This window comes from Cavia porcellus, unplaced genomic scaffold, assembly GCF_034190915.1.
Source record: "Cavia porcellus strain 051 isolate PalLab524CR breed Dunkin Hartley unplaced genomic scaffold, mCavPor4.1 scaffold_13, whole genome shotgun sequence".
NCBI classification, from domain to species: domain Eukaryota; kingdom Metazoa; phylum Chordata; class Mammalia; order Rodentia; family Caviidae; genus Cavia; species Cavia porcellus.
In genome coordinates, this window is record NW_026947496.1 from 5,413,862 (window position 1) to 5,434,950 (window position 21,089).

At 51.6% G+C, this 21,089-nt stretch overlaps 4 non-coding genes across 4 annotated transcripts; 1 reads left to right on the forward strand and 3 right to left on the reverse strand.

Annotated features, from left to right (window-relative positions):
- Positions 1 to 4,602: 4,602 nt before the first annotated feature.
- Trnam-cau (transfer RNA methionine (anticodon CAU)) lies at positions 4,603 to 4,674 on the forward strand. Its single transcript has one exon. It is a non-coding gene; the product is annotated as a tRNA-Met (tRNA).
- An 878-nt stretch (positions 4,675 to 5,552) lies between these two features.
- On the reverse strand, positions 5,553 to 5,634 carry Trnas-aga (transfer RNA serine (anticodon AGA)). Its single transcript has one exon. It is a non-coding gene; the product is annotated as a tRNA-Ser (tRNA).
- Positions 5,635 to 9,358: 3,724 nt separating this feature from the next.
- On the reverse strand, positions 9,359 to 9,440 carry Trnas-aga (transfer RNA serine (anticodon AGA)). The gene has a single exon. It is a non-coding gene; the product is annotated as a tRNA-Ser (tRNA).
- A 2,300-nt stretch (positions 9,441 to 11,740) lies between these two features.
- Positions 11,741 to 11,812, reverse strand: Trnaq-cug (transfer RNA glutamine (anticodon CUG)). Its single transcript has one exon. It is a non-coding gene; the product is annotated as a tRNA-Gln (tRNA).
- Between the last annotated feature and the right edge of the window lie 9,277 nt (positions 11,813 to 21,089).

The following is a 21,089-nucleotide window of genomic DNA, read 5'->3' on the forward strand; positions in this document are numbered from 1 at the left end:
AAAGAAACTAAGGACAGATTATCTGAACTGGAGGACAGATTTGTAATGTGGGGGCATGAAAGGAAAAACTTCTTTAAAATAACAAGGAAACAAGCAGTAACAATACAAAGGCTAGAAGATGATAAGAGGATCTATAACTTAAGAATTAAGAATGTAAAGGAAGAAGCAGGGATACAAACTAATGAACTGCAAAGGCTATTCACAAAAATAATCAAGGAGAACTTCTCTAATATGGGAAAAGATAAAGATACTCAGATGTATGAGGCATACAGGACCCCAGCCACCTGCAACCCAAACAGAACTACACCCAGGCATATGATAATCAAAATTCCAGAAACCCAATATAAAAACAGAATATTAAAAGCTGTCAGAGACAAGAAACAGATCACTTACAAGGGAACACCCATCAGAATTACAGCAGACTTCTTGGCACAAACCATCAAATCACAAAGAGCATGGGGCAAAATAATTCAAGCTTTGAAAGACAATAACCTCCAGCCAAGATTGATATATCCTGCACAACTATCCCTAAAAATTAATGGAAAAACACAATACTTCAAGGATAAAGAGGAACTAGGGGAATTTGCAACTACCAATTCAACTCTACAGAGAATACTGCAGGACATTCTAAAAGAGAAAAAATACCAAGATTCCAGAAACAGTGGCAGAGAGGCCACAACGAATGGAGCAGAAAGCAAAATGAAGACAAACTGACAACTAATGGCAGAAAAAGAGCTCAACAGAAATGAGACAGAGAAGGTTGGATGGTAAGAACAGCTATTTTGGAGAAAACAAGACATCATAATAGCTAGTGCTGATTTAATATCATCTTGTTTTGAAGTCCCATCAAGCTTTTGTTCTTCAGTCTCCATCGGTCTTAACATGTTGTATCTTATTGGATTTTATTACATGTGATAATATAAACAAAAACTTTTATAGACAAGGAGATAATACAGAAACCATTGTTCATTTTTTGTTAGTTGTTTCTAAATACCCTGTAATACTGTCATTCTCTTGAATGGTTTTACATTGTCTTGATATGTTTGATGCTACAGTATACAAAGTTATATTCAAAGATTTCAAGGAAAGAGACACTATGGTAACTACTTTTATGTCGGGATATCTTGTGGTGAAACACTATTTTGCTTAAATGGTTATCTTCTGACCTACGCTGTTTTGTTGTTATGTCCTCTTTTATCTCAATCCCCTTTTTTATTAATTTTTTATCTTTATCTTTCTAATTAAGGGAAAAAATAAATAAAAATAGCAGGGTATATTATAGTAACCCACTTTGATTTCCTATTAACTTGATTTGAAACCCTGTATTGCTCTATCTTGCTTTGACTGATTTTACTTTATTCTGTTTTGCTTGATAGTACCAAGTTTAGGAGTATAGGCAACAACTGTGAAGACAGTAAGATTCATTATGATGCCCATTCTGGTTTGACTATTATCTTCTTTTGAAGTCCTGTAATGTCTCCAATGTTTTGGTTTTATTGGTTTTATTCTTTACCGTTTTGTTCAATTTTATTACACCTGATGATATATGCAATTCTTTTTAAGATAGCAAGAAGCATTATGGTAACCATTGTTGATCACCTTGTATTCTGTTTTTTTTTTTTTTTTTTGTATTCTGTTTTTACATCATGTGCTATGTCCATCCTTTTGATTTGACTGACTCTGTTTTATTATGTCACATTTGGTTTTATTCTCTTCAAAAAAAAAGTAATAAGAACTGTGGGAGTAATAAAACCCAAAATGTGTAATTGTCATTGTAAAAAAGAGAGGAAAAGAAAGTGCTCTAAAGGATATAACTGCATGCATATTTAAGCGTATAAGATAGATAACCATATTACTGAGGTTTTGTTGGATCATTTAACAGAACCATTTGCAGTCTCACTGTTTGAAAGTCCACTTTACATGCTTTAACTTTGTAACTTGAACTATTTCTAAGATGACAATATGTAATCTATTAACTAGTGATTTCTGTTTTTTTTTTAATTCTGTACAACTTGTACCCTTTTTCTGTTTTTTCTTTTTCTCCTTAAATAAAATTTTTTAAAAAGTGTCCCCAGCTCCCTGCTCCAGCTGATTTCTGCTTGTGGAGTAGTCCTGTGAGACACTAATCCATCTCAGCAAGGGCCTGTTTTTTTTTTTGTTTTTTTGTTTTTTTGTTTTTTTTTTTTTAGAGCAAAGTCAAGTTGAAATGGGCCTGTTTTGATTACTGCTGTGTCTGGAGCACCAAGCCTAACAAGAAAATTAACTCTGTAGAAACGAGGACCTTCTCAGAGCTTCTAGAGTGGCGTTTAGCTGGTGGTAAGAGCACAGCTCCTCAGCTTTCTTTGTGAACCTGCCGGGTGTTTCCTCCGGACTCTCATCTCACTCTTCCTGCCCTCTAGTTGCAGCTTCTTGGAGCAGCTGTGGACTGGCCCAGGGCTGCTGCCCACAGAGCCACTAGTGAGTGTCCAGCGGCAGTTCAGTTACAGAAGGAGGGAAAATTATCCCTTGTGCTTCACAAGCTCTGGTTTTAACACCAAATTCCCTGCATACACCACGTTGTGTCTGTGTCCATGTGAGAGGCAGAACGATGTTTCGTGGTCTGCTAGGTCCAGTGCATTAATGCCTCGGTCACAGGGAGGCCGGAGCTGGCGGGCACAGAAGGCGCTCGCTCTAAGTGTACTGGTTGGAACCGAACTTAAAATTCGCTGTAGGCTGAAGCTCACACGGGAAGTTGACCCTTCTGTGTTTTCTGGCTGGAGAGGGCTGGGGCAAGAGCCAGCCAGAGGCCGCGCCTGCTGATGCCCGATGGGTCACTCAGGGAGGATGGAGCCTGGCACCCCTGCCTTCTCCAGCATGTCTCCCTTCCTCCCTCTCGGCCTTGGCGCGGGCCCCTCTGAGTTCTGCTCGTATGTCGTTAGCACTAAATGTGCCCAGCTCGCCGGTGCAGACACATGGCACACATGTTGTTTTTCAAGACAAAAGATGTTAACACATGAGTTGTTTTTTTCTAAATTAAAATATCAGCTGCATTCAGGTTTCACTGAAGTGACAGCACTTCACAATAAATACGTGAGTTTGGGGCTTTGGTTTGGGTACAGGTTTTAAAAGCTTCACCACCACCGGCCCAGCCCGGCTCCCCCAATGCAAGACTGAACATAGCAAGTGCAGAGAGCGAGCTTTCGGGGCTGGCCAGGCTGCCCAGTCGCCACCTTCCACACCGTCCTGCTCCAGAGCCCTGGAGAGAGACTGAGGTGTCTCTGGCCATGTCCTAAACCTGCAGCCCCTGGACCCCAGGCAAAGCAGACCCACTGGCCCACTCACGGTGGGGTCACCCTGCACACAGAAGCATCCACCGTGTGAGGGGAGCCAAACCTGCCTCCTCCCGAGCAGGAGCAGTGAGTCCCCCAGAATGCCGGAAGCTTCCTCTGGAGCGGAGATGGGAAACCCAGCCCGAGACCACCGTAAACCATAGCCCAGCGCTGAGACGCCTGCCTGCCCATTCACAGGTTGGTGTGGCCCTCGCTGCCAGCTCTGTCAGAGCTGTGCCTCCAGCTCTCAGCGCCTCACACTCGAGTCCCTGCCCACTGCCTCCTAGCTCTGCGAGTTCTGCCTGTAATTCGTGCTGTTGTCTGGGTGTTAATTTCCATCATCACTGAACCAAGGACCCACACCGCTGAGACCTTTCCTCTTTCTCCAAGGTGACGAATGGACCAAGTTGTCCCAGAGGCGACGATCCTGGGAGGGCAGCAGTGATGTTTTCCTCTATCTGCCCGGTGACAGCTGTCCCTTACATCGCGTGGCACGGAATTGTGTGTGTAGCACAAGTGTCTACCGAGCAGCGCAGACGGCTGAATATGGGACTGTGGGAAATCCGCAGCACAGAAAGCCACCTCCGAAAGGGTCGCGAATCCTGCGCTCTACGGGCTGAGTCCCACCCCGAGCCGCCGCCGGGAGCTCCTCCCTGCTCCGTGAGACCTTTTGCTCCTGCCCGTGGCCCCCGCGACGCCGCTGTCCTTGGCGCTGACTCCGGGCAACCCGGACTGCCTACTGCGCCTCCAGGCACAGAGTCCCGGAGCTCGCAGCTGCTGGCCGGGGCACTGAGTCTCAGCATGGGAGCCGCGAGGAGGCCCCACGGAGCCCGGGACGCGCAGACAGCGTTCGCAGCCCTCGTGTCCCCCGCAGCAGGGAAGGCGCGGGGCGCTTGCTTTCCGAGCGGGGCGGACTCGGCTGCGCCCCGGAATGGGCGAGGGCACCCGGACGGCTCGCCTCGGCGGGTTTGAGGCCGCACGACTTGGCGGAGGCCCGCAGGACGAGGAGGCAACTGTGGGCGAGCGCGGAGGGGCTCGCTCAGTCCCCGGGGCTCAGTCCCTGGCCGCGGTCGCCTGGGTGGGTCACGCGGGCTCGGCCGCTACTGCCCCGCCTTTCGGCACCCCTCAACCCGGTCCCCTCCCTGGCCGGAACCACCCGCCGGATCATCGCGTCTGCTGCTGTCCCACGAGTCCGACAGAGTCGCCCTGGGCGCGGGCGGGAGGCGGAGCGAGAGGCGCGCATGGGAGGACCGCACGGCCACGAGGTGAGGACGTGCCCAGCTCATCTATCAGTAGCAGAGTGGCGCAGCGGAAGCGTGCTGGGCCCATAACCCAGAGGTCGATGGATCGAAACCATCCTCTGCTAGTTACATTTTGCTGCAGTCGGCGCTTGATCTGCGCAATGAGTCCTGGAATTGAATCCGGGGCCGTGCGACCCCAAGCTGAGCCTCGACCTTTTTTACATTTTACATCAAGACGAGGCCCGCGTCTTCTCCCTCGGGATTGCAGGATGCAGGGCTGAGGATCTTCTGACTTTGGGCTTCAGAACTCCCCTCTCTTCCTGCCCTCTACTTACATCTCCTACTTGGCAAATACCCTTTTTCCCCCCTTGTCGGTACTGAAGATTGAACCCAGGACCTTAGTACTGAGCTACATCCCCGGCCCTTTCGGTTGTTTGAGACAGCCTCTCACTAAGTCACCAAATTCCCCAGGCATCGTCCTGCCTCAGCTTCCCAGAGTGCTGGGATTCTAGGTGTGCCCCACCCCACCCAGTTTTGCATTCACTTTTACAATCGGCCAGCCAAGCTTGACCTTGAGATCCTCATCTTCTCAGGGGCAGAACCTTGAAGTCATTCAATGATCCAGGGAAAACTGGGCTCCGAAGGGCGGATTGTTTTACACGTAACCCAGGAGAGGGAAACAGAATGTCGGTTTCTGTGAGGAGCTAAGAAGCCTCTGGCTCTGGCAGAGCAGGTGGCTCCTTGGAAAGAAGGATTGTCTGAAAGTTTGGTTTAGGGTTAGGGTTAGCCTAGGAGATGAACCCACACATTAGAACACTGAGCTAAAGAACAATTCTGACGTCATTTACATCCAGACTGCTGTCCTGGGGAGGAACAGGCTCTCTGGCCTCCAAGTGGGAGGATTAGGGTTTGGGTTAGCCTGAGAGCTCATCCCACCCCCGCAGTACCCCGGGCAGGCCCTGTGGGGGCTCCCCCCACTCCAAAACGGCAGCACCTTGGAGCCCGTAGTCGGCAGGACTCGAACCTGCGCGGGGAGACCCCAATGGATTTCTAGTCCATCGCCTTAACCACTCGGCCACGACTACACAAGCAGGCAGGTGCTTAAGTAACATGGCTGTGCTGAAGTTTAGCTTCTTGCAAGCGCAGGTCTGGTTCCCGAAGGCGGCAGCTCGCATTTCCCTCCGGTGACGACCCCGGGCCACACCGCACTGGCGGCGGCGCTTCGCCCTCAGACCCGCCGGACAGCCCCGCTGCTGGCCGCCCGCTGTCCTCTCCGGGCCGGCTCCGAGGCGGAGCCCGCGTGCCGCCCGCAGCGGGGCGCTCCCGGCCGGCCGGCCGGGCCGAGCCGGGTCAGACAGACTGGAGCAGCCCGAGTGGAAAGTTCACGACCAAGGAGCCGAGTGCAGCGCGTTCTCTGCGCTGTGGCTCGCTCCAGGGTGCGCTTTCGCGGACAGAGCTGGCACAGAGTCCGGAGTTTGCTGTTCGCGGCGCAGAGAGGGTGGGAAGTGATGCCCTGCATGTTGTCAACTCTAAAAAGTTACGCTGAACCTGCTTGTCTCCGCCGCTGTGGACGGAGGGGAACAGACAGGACACACACAAGAGAGTTTAGTCTTCACGATACCGACTTCACTGCAACTCGGGTTTCACCGTACTAATTATTTATGTGTAGATTTTCCTTGTTTCCGGATCTTTCCGAGCAGCGGGAGTGCTGCGCCGTCGGGTCACCCTGCTTCACAGTTTCAGAAACGGCTGTGCGGGCCCCTCGGTGGCTTTGGTGTCCTCCAGTGCTTGCTATTTTATGGCACCCACCCAGCTCTGTTCAGTTGTTCCCGGAGAATATGTATTCCTTGCCCAATTTTAATGAGTCACTTTTTTAAACATTGAGTTGTGAGAGTTCTTTGTACATACTAGACACAAACCCCTGGTCAGATACATAATTTGCGTGTTTTGTTTCTTTGTTTTGTGTTTGTTTTTTGAAGACAGGATCTCACTATGTAGTTCAGGCTGGACTTGAACACACTGTGTAGCCGGGCTGGCCTCCATGATCGTCCCTCTCGGCCTCCTGGGTGCTGGAATTACAAGCATGCACCATCTTGCCTGTCTTTTAAAGCTCAAAGTTTTAAGTTTTTATGAACTCTGATTTATTCTGCCTTGTTGCTTGGGCCTTTGGTATCATCTAACAATTACCGCCTCTGCAGTCTGCTAGGGTTTCTAAGAGTTCATTAATATTACTGGCTACATTTATTTCCTGACCTGATTCAAATGCATTGCTATTCGATGAAAAGACTGTTCTTTCTGCCCCTGGGATCTTGACACCCTTGTCAAAAATTAGCTGGCTGTAGAGCCGTGACTTCTGGGACCCGCATTCTGTTGTGCTGGTTGGAAGTTTATCCTGATGTTAGTAGTCTTGTCCTGACTGTGGTTGTCCACGCTAGTTTAGAAAGTGTGTGTCCTTTAATTAAAATGTTTTTCTTCTTTTTAAAATGATGTTTGGGGCTGTTCTAGGTCCCTTAAAACTCCAAATATATGTTAGAATCAGTCTGTCAATGTCTAAAATAACTCAGCGGGAATTTTGACAGTATCATACTGAGTCTGTAGGTAGATACAGAGAGTATCAATTGCCATGTTAACATTTTGTTGTTTTATTTGTTTTGTTTTGAGACAGTCTCATTATGTAGTTCAGGCTGGCCTTGGGCTCACTTTGTTGCCCAGGCTGGTCCCTAATTTGCAAGATCTTCCTGCCTCAGCTTCCTGAGTGCTGGGATAACAGGAGTGCACCACCGCAACTGGCCACGTTAACATTATTAACTCTTGCAGTCTGCAAAAGAGGAATCACTATTTCAGTTTTTCATTCCACAATGTTTGGTATTTCTCAGAGCCAGAGTATATATTTCACCCCTTCCTTGGGTAACCAGGATTAATACTCTATCAATACTCTATACTGAAAACACAGTCAGAAGAAACTGCTTATGACTGAGCACAAAAGCAGAGACTTGAAGCTATAAACTGGATAAAATCTCTTTCCACATCAGGAGGAACTGGATTCCTATGGTGTTTCCTGTTTATCCTCAGAAAGTAGTAAATATGAAGTAAAAGGTAAAGTGTAAGTTTGGCCACACCCCAAGACTGGACCAGGCAAAGCCTTAAAAGCCGTTTGCTCAGGACAGCCCCGTACCTATTTCAGTCTGTGAACATCAAGAGATTTCGGACTGGCAGTGGTGAACCAGGTGACCTCCAATCAGCTCTCTTTGTCATATGCGTTGAGCCCAGGTTGGCCTGTGGAGGGCAGGTCAGGCTCCTGGGGGGGGGAGACCTGCACTCGAAGGATAAGGAAGTTGTTTGATGCCCAAGTTTATTTTTCATAGTCTCTTTATGTATTTCCCCAACAGCAAAATGGAGCTAGCAAGTTTTTCCTATTCCATGGTTGGTAAGATAGTAAGAAAGAACTCGGGGGGGGGGGGGGAGGAAGGAAGGAAGGAAGAAGGGCTCAGCCTGCCCAGTGCCGTGTAAAATCAGAGCACTTCACATGCTCGTGGCGAGATGCCGCTGGCACAGACTGAGCATGGCAGGACCTGCATCACGCACTCTGGAGGCCAGATATGCTGTCCACTGCCTGACTCATGTCTCCTGGTGGCTGAGCTGCTAGAGGAAGGCCAACCTTGCAGTGTGGCGGCTGGGTGACCAGCTGCAGCTGGTGAATCAGGAGGCCACTCGCGCCCACGTGAGCCTGGTGAGCGGTTCCTTTCTCGGAGGCTCTCGTGGTATCCTGAGTGCAGGTGCAGGTGGTTTGGCAGAGGGAGCCCGGCGTCTGACAGCAGAGTGCTGGGATCCGGATCAGCCTCTGCCCTTGCTCCAAGCTCACCCCACATCCCCGGGCCGCAGTGCTCCTTGTCATCCAAGAGAGCTCAGGAGGGAGGCTGCACAGGAGAGCTCAGCTGTCAGCGCTGACCGGGACCCTGATCTGTGCTTTCCACAGGTGTTTATTCTCACGGCCCTGACAGGCGAGGCTTCCGCCTCCAGACCTCCTAGGGATGGGATACCTCGGTGTCAGGCACTCTGTCCTCTTAAGACTAACAGAGGCAGCAAACATGACGTCAGGGAGTCTTAAACTCCAGAAGGAAAAAGTGATGGGTTCACAGGGCGCCTTCTCCATGAGATGTGTGGTTGGTGCTGGAACACAGGAGTCCACAGAAAACTCTGAAGGAAGTCATGGCCTAGCAGCAGCCTGGTCAGTGAGACCCCTCAGACCGTCCTGTCCACTGTCCCAGGCTGTTCAGCAAGGGTGCCCTGTTCTTTATTATGCCTCAGTGCTTGAGCAGACATGACACAGAGCAGGATTCTGGGGACAGCTAACCCACAGGGCCAACTTCATGGTCAGGAAGCCTTGCGGCAGCTTCCGGGATAAAGGAGGCCCAGATTATGATGTCCCGGGGAGAGTGGACCCGCGTCCCCGGGAACCCATGCAGCTGCTACCCTGCGGTCAGCATCTTTGGCCATGATTAAGCCAGAGGTATCTGTTACACAAGTCCACCAACATTTGCATCTGGACACCAGGACAGGCGAGTTGGCATGATGCAGTCAGCTCTTTATTGGATAACAAGCAGGACTGACTTCGCTGAATTTCAGCAATCATGTAGTGATTTGATTTTAGATTTTGCTTCTCAGGTGACCCCACACAAGGCCAGCAGCCTTCTCTACAGGGTCCTCCAAACAGCCTACTACAGGTTGAGACAGCATGGCCAGGACCTGGGCTCATCTGAGGGAAAAGAAAACCCTAGTCAAGTCCACTGGGTGCTGGGAAAAGGTATCCGTAGTCGGCAGGATTCGAACCTGCGCGGGGAGACCCCAATGGATTTCTAGTCCATCGCCTTAACCACTCGGCCACGACTACATGGGAAACTGGCTGCTCCGCAGGATGAGTAGCTGTGTGAGCTGCAGCTCTTTCCCGGGCCACGTTTTCGACCCGCGAGGTCCGTGCTGAGGTCACTCGCGGTCAGTCTGCTGCAGACGGGGGATATCCGACCGCGGCAGTGGAGGTGGAGCTGCGCCGCAGACCCGGAGGAGGCGAGGGCCTTCCAGACGCCACTGTGTCCCGAGGCCCACGATGCATCCTGGAAAGGTGCACTAAGGGGACAGAGCAGACGCCCCTTTACCTCCCCTCGAGAGCCTGGGATCGCCTCTAAGTGAGATATACGAATGACGAGGAAAGGAAAACCGCAGCAGAGGCCGCTCCATTTTCCTGGAGGTGGCGTGGATGTGACTTTGACTTAGGCAAAGGACACTCCCTGCCTGTGACCCCCACTTACAGCTTTGGCCCCGCTGCTCCCTCTCTTTCCCTGGGTAAAACTGTTTCCTGAGCTCACGTCCTGTGCCCTCCCCTTCCACCTGTCCCTCCAGCCCTCCACAACGTCACCCCTGCCCTGACACACCTGGGGCGCCTGGCTCACCTGCCCGGGTTCAGGATCACTTTCAGCCTCAGACCATCTCTGGAGGTCTCTGGAGGAGCTCTGTTTGTGTCTTAGTCAAAAAAATTTTTACAAGGTCCAGGCTGTGATCCCTGCCTCCCCTGGCTGGACAATGGGACCAAGCCTCAACTGTCACTCTCAGCATGATTTTTGAATGAGTTGCTATCTGTTATTTTCTCTTCCCTTTAAGTGAGGTTATAATGGTCTAGTATGTTTGAAGGTGCTTAGGCTTTAAAAATTCTTGGCATAGAGCTGAATCCATATGAAGTGCTGGATTTTTAAAAATGCATCTCACTAGCAAATGAAAGTAGTTTCATTTTTATCAAAGAAAAAGAAAACACAGAAACACATGCCGCTCCACTGTGTGCCTGTTCTGTGAAGTTACAGTGCCCAAATTGACACAGTGACACAATCCCAGCATCCCACCACTATCACCACTACCCTCAAATCTAAGAGTTGATTTGCATTTTCCAATGGTATCTGTGTGCTCAATTTTTTAAAAAATTTCTTGAGGCCTAAGAGCTGACAGAATTCAAAGTGAAATTCACATTATGTACAACTCTACAGGTTTCTCATGAAATAAAAGCAAGCCAATGAACTGTGCTGCAGTCACATGGAAGAGGATTATACAGCAGGTAACACAAAGAATCAAGGGTGTCTACATGCAACACAAGTAATAATTTGCTTTAAACATAATATTAAGGGAAGAAAGTAGTCTGATACTTTGTATCTGAAAGACAATTTTTTAAAGCTGAGAGCAAACTAAGGGAAGCACTTTGGACTAAATCCTTGTGGAGCTTGTCTTGGTTACTTTTCTCTAGTTGATGGAACAAAATACCTGATACCAAAAGTTAGAGAAGGAAAGGTTTATTTAGCTCACAGTTTGTGGAGGCTTCAGTCCATAATCAGCTGCCTCCAAGGCTGGCGGTGTGGCACAGGGGCAGCACTTCAAGGTGGCAGAAGGCAGCAAAGTGACAAGAGCAGAAAGGAGGGAGAGAACTGCCCTCAAGTGGGTGTAACACTCAGAAAATCTCCATGGCCGCCTCTTACACAGGCTGAGGATGTTTACAAAGTAAGGACCCCAGGTCCCTGCTGAGTCTCTTAGTTAAACTTCTAAACTTCTCAAGTTGATACAATGTATCAACCCTAACAGACCCAGTAACTTTTCTGTCTTTCCTTAAATAGTGAGACTCCCACACATTTACCAGGAAGTGGACTGAGCTGCCATAGGAGATACTCCGTTTTATGAAGAGGTGATCAGAGAGACATCCTTATGGCGCAAGCTGATGACTTCCATGGAAATATTTAGCATTGCCCACAGTTCTGTGTGGTGAGTTAAGATCCATGGAGCCAAGGAGGAACGCCCCAGAATCTACCCTTTGTGTGGACAGGACTTCTTTCCGTGGGGACTCTGAGGTATCCAGACATCCGAAAGAGGCCAAGCGACTCACGGACACATTTTCCCCATCTTCCTTCCTAGTGGAAGACGAGCGCTGACGACCTGCCCGGCGATTGTCCCTGACGACATCACGAAAAGCCTTCTCCTCCTCTCGGTGGAAGGACCTCCGAGAGATTTTTCCCCCCCTGGCCTTTGGTTCCCACACGAACTGACCGCACCGCGTTTTATAAAGCAGTGTCGCAGGGGTGTTCGCTCAGCGCGGTTGTCCATTCCCAGACGATTGTTCTGAAAGCTTGATTTTTAAGCGGGATGGAAAAAAAAAACCTTAGGTTCCACCGAGATTTGAACTCGGATCGCTGGATTCAGAGTCCAGAGTGCTAACCATTACACCATGGAACCTCACATGGGCAGTTGTCGCGCTCTGGCCTGATGGGCATCTGTCCTCAAACGCGTCCGCAGCCACCGCCCACGTGCACGTCTGGGCCCGAGCTCGGCTGCCCGGCCCCGCCTACGGTCGCCAGGTGGGCAGCGGCCCGCGCCGCGAGCCGCCCCGGAACGGCGCTCCCCACGCGGGCCCCAGGCTGACCCCATGTGGACACCAGGCCCGCGCCGCGAGCTGCCCGGCCGGAGCCAGGGGACAGCGCCTGGGACCTGGACCATCAACCCGAGGGAGGCGTGGGCTCGGCCCCCACGGACACCCCCGGACCCGGCAGCCCGGCGCGGCACTGCTCCCGCCGCGTGCGAAGGCGTCCGGTGCGTGAGGCCCTGCGGACCGGGGGCCGCGCGGTCACGGGGGTCGGGACGGCCTCCGCCAGGAGGTCACTGCGCCCGCCTCCCCACCCCCGCGTGACCCCGACCCGCCGCCACCCAGGACCCTGCCACGGGCGACCGCGGACACTCGAGTGTCCCCAAGGGCCGGGCTTGTGCAGTCGAGGGCTCTGGGGGAAAATACTAAGAAATCACGTCCGCGCCGGCCAGCTAACAGTGCGGGCAGCGACAGGCAAGTGCTGGCTTAGCACCCAAACCAGAGAATGAAACCCACGCTCCTCGTGGCCGGAACAGGATGACTCAGCCGAGAGATGGGGAGCAGCGCCTGGGAGAGGAGGGAGCCCCCCGGCGTGCCCGCGCCCACCCGCCTCCGGAACCCCGCGGGGCAGGCCGCTGTGAGGGGCCGGGTCGCCCGAGATACCGGGAAGACGCTGCCAACGCGGCTGCCGGGCGCCGGCCAAGCGCCCGACTTCCACCCTGCGCAGGTCACGGGAGCCGGGGAAAGGGAGCAGCTCGGCTCCGGGCAGACAGCGCCAAGTGTGCTGGCAACAGCCGCGGACGGCACGGGGAGACCGAGGCGCTCGGGCTGACGCCCCACCAGGGCGGGCCAGGGACAGCCGGACTGCACCGCAGGACAGGGGGCAGCGACGCCCGCTGCCTAAGGGAGCTTGGCCCAGACTTCTCGGGGGGACGCAGGCTGCGCCGGGTGCGGACAGACGTGTGGACCTCGGAGGGTCGGGCGGTGTGGGCTCGGGGTCCCAGCCCTGGGTCCCCGGCAGCGACGCCGCAAGGGTGTCGGCTTCGGGCCGTGAGCAGGGAACGATGTGGGTGGCCCGGGGGACATCAGGGCCCGCGGGCCGCTGGCCGCCGCTGGCTGGGCTCACCCTCTTCCGCACGTCCCGAAGGGGAACGCCGTCGGGAAATCCAAGTCCCGAGGACAGCGGTGCACACTGCGCGCTCCCCACGGCCTCGCCCCGCACTCGCGTGCCCCGCACGCTCTCGGCCTCCCGCTGCCCGAGCGAAGCGGCCGCACGCGGCTCCTGAGCAGGGAGGCCGCCCGGGTCCGCAGGCTGCCGGCGCGGAGGCCGGCCAGGGGCAGCCGGGGCAGGGCAGGCGCGGTGCCACCTCCCCGGGCCGGGCTTCCGGAGCCACTGCCAGGCCCTCCCGGGTTCTGGTGCGCGAGGCTCGGCCCGGTTCTCAGGGGAAGCGCGGCCCAGAACCGCAGCGGCGGGTGAGCGCGGCTCGGGCTCCTGCGGCGCAGGCTCATCATCACCTGCACTGTAATCAGCCCGCAAGAGCCGGCCCACCGGCCTGGTTCTGGGCATTTCCTATTTGGTTTCCTGCTTCCTCTTTAAGCCCAGAAACGTTCCCGCCTGGCACTCAGGGCCCTTGGTCAGGGGGGACAGGGATGTCCCTGAGCTGGAGATGGGAAGCCTGCTGCCTATAGCGCAGTCCTGGGCAGGGAACAGGTGGGCTTTACCGAGGGCTCAGGGCCTGCAGGGCTCTGCCCTTCCGTGGGGTGGGGACAGGTGCTCCAGGAGACGCTGGAGCTGCACAGCGAGCCTGGGCCTCTAACCTCTGCCCCGACGCTGTCTGCCCCGCTCATGCTCAGGGTCCACAGCAAGCAGAGTGGGCTGCAGGGCAGGGGGCCCTACCCGCTGGCCTCCCATGCATGAGGTGCACTTTTTTCTCCGGGGTTGTGTGTTGCTGTGCATGAACCCCTTTCCGGAGAGCTGGACTGCACCTAGGAATGCTTGGTTCCTACCCTAATAATCACCCTGAGGTGTGTTACCACGGTATCTGCCCCACCTAGGGAGAGGCTTTACCACAGGAACCTGCTCCAGGGCGGACCAAAAGTCCAATGCTGTCTCCCCACGCAGGTGAGAGTCCTGTCAGCCTCCTTAACCCACTCCCTCCCCCAGTTCTCTGTGGGAGAAGAACTTTCTTGCTGCTAAAAGTGTCCTTACCCTTACGGCTACCCGCCCCCTTCTTGACCATTATGAGTCCAGCATGGGCGCCGTACCCTTCTGCCACGACCCACGCAGCTCTTGGGGTTCTTAGGGTTAAGGACCTAGAGGGGAGAGAAAATGAAGGGACACAGCTGGGGTCAGGGGGAGCCCCTACCCTCCTGATGGGAGGAAAGGAACTGCCCCTCACCATCAGGGCGGTTATTCATACCTTTTAGCAACTGAATGTCACATGACACAGAGTGCCTTAGGGCCAGGTGTTCTCTGGGCTGAAGCAGCTTCTTCTCCTGGCTTCCCGGGGGTTGCTCTTTGTTCTTGGGATGGCCATGGCTCAGCCTTGCACCTAGTCAGTTTTCAGCTTCAATGGCTCCCAACACCTTCCAACCCCAGGGCAGCCTGTGGGGTGAGGGACACCCACCCCAAAGTGGAGTGGGAAGTGGCGAGGCCCAGACTGCACTGCAGAGTCCAGAGGAGGCATCCAATGACGGCCACAGGGACACTCGCAGTGGCCAGCAGACTCGTCCCTAGCATGATTCACATGCGGAAATGACAAGGCCTGCTTATCAAGACTGCATCAGATCCCCATGCTCCCAAAGGCCCTGTGCTGCTCGTCAACAACAGTGGTGTGAAGTGACCCCACTGTGATCTCTGATGCAGCCTGGACACTGAGGCCCAGTAACCTGACTAGGGTCACCCCGGGCTGTGTCCACGGTCAGCCAGTCACTGGATGCTCAGAACTTTTACCCTGAGCAAGCGGCTGAGACCACTGCTGGCCTCATCTGCCAAAGACCAGGCTGTGCAGAATCCCTGGGCAGGGCTCACCTGAAACACACACAGGGCAGCAAAGAGTCTGAGCTTCAGTCATTTATCTTACATGCCACAGCTCGGTGCCGTTCGTCTGCTGGGTCTTAGAAGGCCGTTTACCACTTTGGGTTTCCAGTTTCCTTTGCTAACAAACAGAGCCAGAGCCCAGTTGGTGGCACACACCTTTAATCGGGCACTTGGGAGGCTGTTTTCAAGGCCAGCCTGAACTGCACAGGGAGACTCTGTCTCAAAATACATCATTAAAAACGATGGCTAGAACTGAGTAGAACCACACAGCTAATAAAAAATTGGGATTTTAAAAATGAAAAGTCAGTTAGAGAACAGCTCATGCATCTGGTTTCCTGCTGGCGCCTTATGTGAGCCAGCTCCATCCTGCAGGCAGCTGTGGCCTCAGACCACTTCCTGCCTGCCACAGAGCCTGAGCCCAGAGCGTGGGTCAGGCCCTGGCAGGAGAGCTTAGAAACCGAGGGGAAATTCACAGGCTCGGCAGTGTGTTCCCATCAGGAAGAATGTCGAGAAGCACAGGTCCTAATCCAGGTGAGAACCCAGGAGGACAGCAGAGGAGGAGGTGGAGGTGGAGAAAGGGGGAGCTGGAGATTGCAGGCCGGCACAGAACAGCAGGATGACAACTGCGGGGATCCTGGGCCCAGGGGCCCCTCCTGTTCTGGGCACTGCTCCCCACGGCCCTGGGCAGCCTCTCCTACTCTCCTGTGACAGCATCTCCCCGTGTCTCCGGGCTTTGGAAGCCGGGTGCCCCCTCGTCCTCTCTGCGCCAGGCACGAGGCCTGCACATCTCCCGTCGGCTGGGTCAGCGATGCTGCCACGGATGCGCCTGTGCATGCCCTACTTCTGCTGGGCACGCATGTGCCCTGCTGCTGTGGCTGTCCGCAGCGTGTGATGGGGCCAAGTAATTTCCAAAAGCCAGAGAAGGGTTTCCTTTCCCATGCAGGAGAATCCGGGTGCCCCAGATCCTGGACGACCCCGGGGGCTCTGCCCCTAACTATTCACACGTGCCCTTCGGGAAGTGATGGGCTGGGACGGCCGCCTACAGTGCCAGCTCCTCTCCTCTGGGCCTCGGGACTGAAATGCATCGGACAATTCCAGGTGGTTCCACGAGGTGTTTTTGGATAAGCTTAACATTTAAACTGGGAACTTTATAGTGTTGAGTGAAGTAAATCAGACACAAAGCTAGACATCACGTGGTTTCTCTATATCAGAAGGACATAAAGAAGAAGAAGAGAGAGAGAGAGAGAGAGGTAGGGAAAGCTACTGTAATCCATCAGAGCAGCGTATCTAAAAGTGACTAAAAGTGCGTGTGGATTTGGTGCAATCGTCTTTTGTGTTTAATGCTTTTTGGCCAGTTGTTCTGGGTGTAAATCTGCATGATTAACTTTATGAGTTTAGAAGAGAAATAATCTGATGCTGGCAAAAGAGAAGGGTAGAGGAGAAGGAGAGAACGGAGACGGGTTCCACGCGGTGCAGGCCCCACAGTGAACACAGTCCTTATGCTCTGCAGCCCGTGCTGATGGCAGCTTTTACAAACTGCTGAATCTGAGTAAAGTGGATCACACTCCACCACGTGGGTGGGCCGCCTCCGATCAGTTGAAGGGTTAGGGTTAACAAAGACTGAGGGACCCTCGGAGTCTTCAGCCTCCTTCCCACGTGGCAGCCTGGGATGTGGCCCCTCTGCCAACGCGTGGCCTAGTGTCTTTAAATGCACATGAACGCACACTGAGGGCCGTTGGCCTTGTCAAAGAAGCTCGTGTGGCACCGAGGAGGGGGTGACAGCACTTTTCCCTCCCTGTGACTACGGCGAGGCCCTTGGCGTGGGTTCTCTTCTACGTAGCTCGTGGGCCCTCCACTCTGGGCCTGAGCCCTCGGCCTCCTCCAGCGGACTCGCGTCCAGCCTGGGCCTCTGTTCCTGCCTGCGCCCCACCGGCTGCCTACAGGCGGCCCGGCTGACCCGCGCGTGGGGTGTGCCACTCGCCGCCGGGCTCCCGCCCCCGAGCCACCTCCAGCGAGTGGAGCCCTCTATGGTCCCAGCGTGTCCGCGATGCCGCTGGGTCTCCTGGCCGCCGCGCTTTCCCGCTCCGGGTTTCTCTTCGCCCTTCCGTGGCCCGGCTGGAGTCTCTGGGGCGCCCCGCCCGGCTGCTTGGGTTGCGCACTGCGTGCTCCGCCAGGTGCGGGCTGCCCTTGACCCTTCGTGGGCTTCCCGTCTTTTTGACCACGGCCCACGCGGGTCTTCGCCTGCGAACACGCGCGGGCCTGGGTCTGGCTTCAGGAGGGTGCTGGGGTGTCTGCACCCCAGTTCGGGAGCAAAGCCTCCTCCCGCGTGCGCCACGCCCGCGTGCGCGAGGGAGGGCGGGGCGTGGAGCTGCAGGGGGCAGGACTCGAACCTACGCCCCTGGCCTCTGCCTCGGCCTCGAAGCAAGGGAGCCGGTTCCTCTCCCCGCCTCCCAGGCAGTTGCAGCGCACTGGGTCCCGGGCTCCGACCTTGACCTCAAGGACATATTTAATATCGCCCCCTTCCTTCTGCATGTTTTGTTCTTTATATTTTTCTCCTTTTCAATAGAAGAATCTTGATTTGAAGTAACAATTTTAGTATCTAAAAAACGAAAAACTTGCTTTATTTTCTCTTTTTATCCTTTCTTAATTCTGAGCTACACCCGCGGGCATTTACTTATTTATTTTTGAGACAGGATTTTGCTAAGTTACACATTGCCCTGGCTGGGCTAGAATTTGGATCCTCCTGCCTCAGCTTCTCAGAGTGCTGGGATTACAGATGTGCACCACCATGTCTGGCTTTTCCTTCCAACTCTCAAGTTTAATTTACTAGCTTTTAAAAAGTAGGTTCTTGAAAGCTAGAACAATAAATTTGAATTTTTCTGTTTTAATGTATACATTTGGAACTAAAACTTAATTACTAAGTACTATTTAAGTTTCAAGGCATAAATTGTGGTATGTCTTATTTTCACTACCATTTAAGTTAAAAATATTTTATAGTTTCAATTTTTTAAAAATATGAAGTTGTTCAGTATATTACTCAATTTTGTAACATTCAGAAATTTAGTTTTTTTTTTTTTTTTCTTTTTGTGATAAGGTGTCACCATGCAGGTCAGGCTGGCTTGGAGCTCATTTTGCATCTCAAGCTGGTCTGAAATTACAATGATCCTCCTGCCTCAGCCTCCCAAGTATTGGGGTTACAGGCATAAACCACCATGCCTGGCTAGAAATTTTCATTTATCTTGTTGATACTTGTTATTCCATGCTCTGAGACCACAAACTGTGTGGTATCAATCTTGAAATTTGCTGTTATGCATATAGGGATTTGATAACTACTTCATGTGTAACTAAGAATACTTAGCCATTCTGCAGTTTGGATTAAATATCAACTATTTGAAATTTTAGAACCAACACTCAGAAATCAATAGCAAAGCTGGGTGTGGTGGTGGATGACTGTAACCCCAGCACTCAGAAAGCTGAAGCAGGAGGATTGCCACGAGTTTGAGTCCAGCCTGGGACACACGGTATTAGGCCAGCCTGAACTCATAGTAAGACCCTGTGTCAAAAAAGCAAAACAAAAACAAACAAACAAAAAAAAAAACATAACAGTACCTCAGCAGCCCGGGGAGGCTGGGCTGCCACTCCCCCTCACCAGACAAACTCAGCAACTCCTTGCACCACCCGAAGTACTTAGGTGGGCTGGTGAGAGCCTCAGGAACCCTCCTCTATCCAGAGGACCTCCACAGGCCAGTGACAGCATGATGAGTTCCCTGCCAAGCAGAGGACCTCAGTGGGTCAGTGGGAGCCTCAGAGAACTGTCTCCTCACCCAGAGGACCTTAGCGAGCTGGTGAGACCACGGCTGAGCCCTTCTTCCATACAGAGAACCCTGGGTGGGCTGGTCAGGGTGCCAGGGATAACTCCTCCCACCCAGAGGAACCGACTGGGTCTGCAAGACCACCAGGGACACACTAGGGTGCCAGCTGGGTGCACACTATAGACATGTGAATCTGGTGGCCTCAGACAGCCTGAAGCCATAGTAACAATATGAACTAAGGGTTGGTTCACATCAGTACTCCTAGGCTAGTCAGCCTGGGAAGAATACAGGACTCACACAACTGGCCCACAGGAGGAATTCAGGTGACTGGCCCCTCCCCTGCACAGTGGGAGCCAGCAGCTAGGTGAATTTCAGCCACACAGTAGAACTCTGAGATACACCTGATGGTCAGTCAAGACTAGTGGGATTGAAAAGACCAAAATATTAGCCCAAGAGTTGAAAATGACAAAATAAAAAAGCAAAACGCAATCCCAAACATCCAGCCTATCTGGAATGAGTACAGGAGACATCAAAATAGAGAACACTGAAGGGCACACGCCTGAATTTACTTAGATGATAGCAAGTGAAGTAAAGGAACAAATTCATGAGGCTGTAAAGGAAGTCAGATCAGAAATAATCTCAGGTAAAGAAAGAAATGACAACCTTCATGAAGGAGATGCTCAGTATAGCTAGGGAAGAAACTGCTAAAAAAAAAAAAAGTATGGGATCATGGGAAAGTGAATGAACCATATAGCAAAGAAATAGAATGCATGAAACAAATTCAAAGAGATATCTAGGAAAAACCACGTCAGATCTTGAAGACAGGATCACACCTAGTGATCACGAAAAGGGAGAACTCTTAAAAATAACAAGGGACCATGAAATAACAATTCAACAGCTCTAAGATGGTGTAAAGAAAAACAACATAAGACCTATAGGCATCAGTGAAGATTCAGGGGTCAATGCAAAAGGAAAAATCTATTTGCAGAGGTAATAGCAGAAAATTTTCCAAGTATGGAAAAAAAGAATCTGGTATCCAGATAAGTGAGGCATATAGAACTCTAAATAACCATAAGCAAAAATAAATGTACACCCAGACATCTAATAAGATCCCAGAAATTCAGCATAAAAACTGAATACTAAAAGCTGTTTAAAGGAAGCAGCTCACCTATTGATGAAAGCCCATTAGAATCACAGCCAACTTCTCAGCACAAACCCTCAAGTCAAGATGAGTTTAGACTGAAGTATTTTAACCCCTGAAAGAAAACAACTTTCAGCCCAGATTGATGTACCCTGCAAAATTGTCTTTCAAAATTAATGGAGAGGCTGGGGATTTAGCTCAGTGGTATAAGCACCTGCATGGCGAGTTGATCCCTGATACAAAAACAAAACAAAAAATTAATGGAGAAATAAAATACTTTCATGACAAAGAAGAACTGAAGAAATTCATGTCCACAAAATCAACCCTAAAAAGATTACTGAAAGACATACTAGCTAGACATAAAAATGACCAGTTCCGCAGTTCCAGAACAACAGAAAGAAACCACTATGCAGGGCAAAGCAATTTTAAAAGGAGGGAAACCAGTAAACCAACAGCAGGAAAATCCCATGACAAAGATAAGCCAATACATATTAGTTATAACCATCCATGTAAATGACCTCAATTCACCAATTAAAACAATTAGATTGGCAGAATGGCTCAAGAAACAAGATCCAACAATATGCTGTATACAAGAAACATATCTAACTCAAAAGGAAACTCACAGACTGAAAGTCAAAGGATGGAAAACAACATTCCATATGACAGGAACCCAGAAAAAAGCAAGGGTAGCTATTTTCAGGCAATGTGAACTTCAAACCAAAAAAGATCACAAGAGATAAAGAAGCTCACTACATACTGGCTAGGGGAAAAATTCAATAGATAACAATCATAAGTATATATGCACTAAATATGGGAGCACACAACTATGTAAGACCAATACTAATAAATATGAAAAATCAAATATTCAATAACATAATTGCAACAAGGAAATTGTTGTAACAAAGAAATAGATCTATTGTAACAAAGAAATAGATCAGCTAGACAAAAAGTCAGCAAAGAAATAGCAGAGCTGAGTCAAACTTGTAACAAATGGACTTACTGGATGTTTACAGAATGTAAACCACATCAGAACACACATTTTTCTCAGCTACACATGGGCCATTCTCTAAGATAGACCATATGTTATCCCATAGAACGTGCTTCAGTAAATGCAAAGGGACTGAAATTATGCACATTATCTAACGATAGGGCACTGA